The following is a 4840-nucleotide window of genomic DNA, read 5'->3' on the forward strand; positions in this document are numbered from 1 at the left end:
GTGATAATGTTTGTATGATATGATGATGTAAGTATGATATGACGATGTCTGTATGATGTGATAATGTATGTATAACGTGATGAGGTATGTATGATAAGACGAGTTATACGCTATGGTAGCTTATATGATATGCTATGTGTAATAAATGTATAAAATGTATCCAGTCGAGGGTTATGTCCTCATCCTGTGCCATTATGCCTTCCCTATTACATTCATTTCATTCATGCCTTGCATACTCAGTACAATATTCGTACTGACGTCCTTTTCTTTGGACGCCGTGTTCATGCCCACAGATGAGAGACGGTGCAGATCCGTAGGAGCTATCCGCAGATTACAGGAGCCCTCCTTTATTCCGGAGGTGCCATTTTGAGACATTATTTTGTGTACATCTATTTTGGGCATGACGGGGTCCTGTCCCGTCCATATGTTCAGTGTTCTAGTAGAGGCTCGTAGATACGTATGTGTGGGTAGTATGGTCTCACAGTCCTTATGTATATGCATGTATATATATTATTTTGATCGCCGAAGGGCTTATGTTTATATCAGTAAAAATGTTTCAAATGATGATAGTTTTCTATAATTATGGACATATTATGAATGAGAGCGTGTATAAGTCACAGAATGAGCGGTGTTTAGTGGTTAGCCCCGGATGACCGTCATGGCCCGTAGTCGGGTCGTGACACAAAATTTCTGGAATATCAGCAACCTTCTCGTCAATAGGATTCTCATAAACAATAATTGAAGCGCCAGACTGCACCTCGTCCTCTTCATCTATCAGCTCGAGCTCAATAACTTTCTTTTCAGCACCTTGGAGTATTTTACCACTCTGAGTACTAATGGAAAACACCCGGTCTACACTGTCTCCCTCATTCTTCAAATTTAGAATAGTGTCACTAGGATGTCTTCCCTTTTAGGAGGGTGCTGCTCTCTAGAATATCACGGATCTGTAACTCGATCTTCTGAATAGCTAATGTATGGGAACCCACTATCTCTACTAGCCCAGATAATGTTCTTTCAGACTTTGATTGGTTTTCCAGAACCTTCTCAGGCATTGCTTGAACCCTCGAACTACCTTGCTCTGTTGATTGCCCCTTCGGTGGTATATAAGGATTAGAACTCTTATTCCCAAAATTGTTGTTATTGTAGCTTCCTTGGTTCGTACCACCATAATTATTATTAAAGTTCCCTGAGTTGTTGTTATCGTAAGTAGCCTGACCCTGCTGAGGTCTCCATTAATTCTGATTCTGGTAACCACCTTGGTAGTTCTACCTTTGATAACCCCCTTGAGAGTTGTTCACATAGTTTGCATCTTCAACCTGCCCAGGAGGTCCCTCGTGGAATGGAACCTCTTGGACCTGGTACATCCCTTTCGGCATACCTGACACATCTTTGCAAAAATTTACCTCCTTGATCTGGGTATCATCAAACTTCTTGGTTAGCAAGGAAATATTCGTTGCAAGCTCAACTAATGTCTGCTGCGTATCTTGATTCTCCTTCATCATATTCTGGATTATGACACTATCATAAGGCACAATATCAGCATTGTTTGAGCGTCAAGCCTAATTGTGTGTGGTCAGCCTGTCAAGTATGTTGGTCACTCTACGGTAAGATTTATTCATAAAACAACCATCAGCTACATTGTTTGTAATTGATTGGGGCACTGGATCCAGCCCTCGATAGAACTTCTCCATTATATGTTCTCCGAAAAATCATGATTTGGAATTTTTTGCAAATACTCCTTAAATCTCTCCCAAGCTTCATATAATTGTTCCCCCAGTCACTGCTTAAATTCATAGATCTTGTCACGATCTCATCCTTCTTGCTAGGAGGGTACCATTTCTTGAGGAAGATTACTACCATCTCTGCCCATGTAGTAATAGAATTCCGGGGCAGCTTCTCGAACCATGCTCTTGCATCTCCAGCTAAGGAATATTTGAATAGCCTCAGCCGAATAGCATCTTGTGAAACGTTGTTTTGGATGTGATTAGCACACACATCCATAAAATTCTGTAAATGACGTTGAGGGTCATTATCGGTAGAGTTCCGAAAGTAGCCTCAAGCTTCAACAACTGGTATAGAGAGGAGTCAATTTTGACACTTGCAGCTCCAACTCGAGGATGAACAATAGCAGATGCATAGTCCTCCTCAGGAACAATATCAGTGAAAACATTCTAGTCATCTGATTCATTCGCCTGATTATTCAATCAACCCCCTTGGTTACCAGCACGTTGGTTTTGCTGATTCTGATTCATGTTCACCTGGTTTACAAGGAATAGCAAACAAGGTGTTATATCCCGTATTTTGTACATTGGAATATTTTAAGCTAGTTGCGATAAGTTAAGGACAATGCTATTTTTCGATTTTGTTTAATGCACAAGTTGCTTATGAATTTTATTGGTGTGAAAATATTAAGGAAAATTAGGGGCTAGAAGTTGGAAAAATTATTTCATGAAAAGGCCAAGTGGCCGTGAGGTTAGTGTGGGCCCCCCACCCATGGGTTGGCTAATTTTAATTGCCTCAAGCCATGAGTGGGGCATGTGTCCACCTTGTATTTGTAGAAGCCTATATATATATATATAGACAAGAGATGACAAAGCAAGACATTATTCATCATTTTCAACTTAAGAAACTTGGAGAAGCTTGGAGAAAAAGATAGAACCATATTCGGCCATGGCCTAGCCGAAACTGATGCCCTCAAATATTGATCAAAAAAATAATTTTCTTCTAGCATTTCAACCAATTGGAAGGTCCCTAATAACGTGAATTAGTTGTTGGAGCAATCAAAACATTCGTTGTTGTAATTCACAAACCCTAGCCAAGTTGGAAAGCTAAGGGGTAAAGGTAAGATTTAATCTCCTTTTTCATATGTCATGGATGGTTTGTGCATGGTGTAGTGTGTAGAAATGGATGAAATATATGGAACCCTAGGTGTTGGTGTTGAGCCGTGTATGTGTTGTGTTGTGTAGGAGTGATGAACTAATTTTACTTAATATTTTAGATTGTTGTTGTGGTGGATTCTATGATGAAAATGAAGGTTTGATGGTTCAAGTTGAAGTTGTAATCGTTTGTGGGCTGTTTTGGAAGCTAATGTGATTTTAATATAGTCTCTTGTATTTATAAGAATGAAGTTGTTAACGTGTGGATTGTTGGTATAGTTCATGAATTTGGAAGATGGAGGGTAGTATTGTATGTGATTGATTTGAACGTAAATGAAATGCCGTCGAATTATGTAGAAGGGAGTTGCTAATGCTAGAATGCGTTTTAAATTAATTTTTGATATTATTAGTATGGTTGTTGGTATTGTTGTTGATGATTTGGCCGAGTTGAATTCTCGGGGTTTGTTGAATTTATAAAGGAAATGCTGCCCGAATATTTATAAATGAAGTGCTAGCTTAGGATTGGACTCTTAAGTACCTATAGCTAATGTTTGGTGTCTAATGACATTGTTGTAGATCTTGGGAAGCCCGAGACTTAAGTTCGGATTAGCTTAGGAAGCGAACGAGGTATGTAAAGCTATCCCTTCTTTCTTTTGGCATGTCTTAGATGTAAGTAAGATGTGATACGAGCCTCGGGGAAACTCTATTCATAAGTTCCAAGCATGTCTACGATTCTTATTCACTTCTTGATATTAGCCTTCTTTATATGGTCGAGTTATTGCCTTTGTGTCTTTTGTGTGATTGGATAGTAAATGTTGTATGAAGAGTTCTTGTTCCTAAATGATTCTGTGTTGAATAATGTCCGTAACTTTCACAGGCGGGCTCGGATTGGTTTGATACATGTCTACGATTCCTAAGACTCTTTTTAGCGTAGTCCTAATGGCATTTAGAACGGATTTAGCCTGACTATCGTTTGATACTAGAGCGTTGATTTCTTACTTACCTATCGAGTCTCAAAAGATGATTTTATGTGCATATGGTTTCTCACTACTCTGTTCGTGCGAGCTGTTATTACTTCTTTCACTGAGTCCCGGGCCAGGACACGTATTCGTGCACACTCCACTGCATTATTCACCGAGTCCCTCACTAGAGGGCCGGGACACGTTATATATATATGTATATGATGATATGGGGATGGCGGCCAGGATGGCATATGATGACTTCATTCACCGAGTCCCTCACTAGAGGGCCAGGACACGACCGAGCCCCTCACTAGAGGGCCGGGACACGTTATATATGCATATGTACATGATGATTATTTGCTTATGTCTCACCGAGTCCCTCACTAGAGGGTCGGGACACGTTATATGTATATGTACATGATGATTATTTACTTATGTCCCTTAGTCCCAAAATGGTCTGGATATGATATTGATACGCATGATTTATGTTTCAGAGGCAAGCCTTATGATTTTCTATACTTTATTTCGGTATATGATCCGTTTCCGTATTTCATGCTTTACGTACTCGCACATATTCCGTACCGACCCCCTTTCTTGGGGGGGGGCACAAGCGTTTCATGCCACGCGTGTGTGTGTATACGGATGAGTAGAGGATATTAGTAGAAGATGTTCCAAATTTGATTGGCGAGCTCCATTTCCTTCCGGAGGCTTCGCCGAGTCGAGTATCTATATTATGGTATCTTGATTTATGTTAGAGACTTTGCGACATGAGTCACGTATATAACATGTCAGTCTTGTAAGCGGCTCTGTAAGCCGATGTATCATTATGCATTATGTTACAGATTTCATATGATTACAGATTTTACTTGAATTGAGAAGGACGAAAAGCATGTTTTTTTGAAAAGCTTACATTATGCATTCATTTCATGATTTAAGAGTCCAGTAAGATTATGAGTATCACGAGGATCAGCGGGTTCGCTCGGCCCTAAGTAAGGGTCGGGT

General features: G+C 40.0%; 1 non-coding gene across 1 annotated transcript; it reads left to right on the top strand.

Annotated features, from left to right (window-relative positions):
• Positions 1-1706: 1706 nt before the first annotated feature.
• On the top strand, positions 1707-1811 carry LOC132061698 (small nucleolar RNA R71). The gene has a single exon (XR_009416120.1). It is a non-coding gene; the product is annotated as a small nucleolar RNA R71 (small nucleolar RNA).
• Positions 1812-4840: the final 3029 nt, after the last annotated feature.

The sequence above is a fragment of the Lycium ferocissimum genome, chromosome 6 (assembly GCF_029784015.1).
Source record: "Lycium ferocissimum isolate CSIRO_LF1 chromosome 6, AGI_CSIRO_Lferr_CH_V1, whole genome shotgun sequence".
Classification (NCBI taxonomy): Eukaryota; Viridiplantae; Streptophyta; class Magnoliopsida; order Solanales; family Solanaceae; genus Lycium; species Lycium ferocissimum.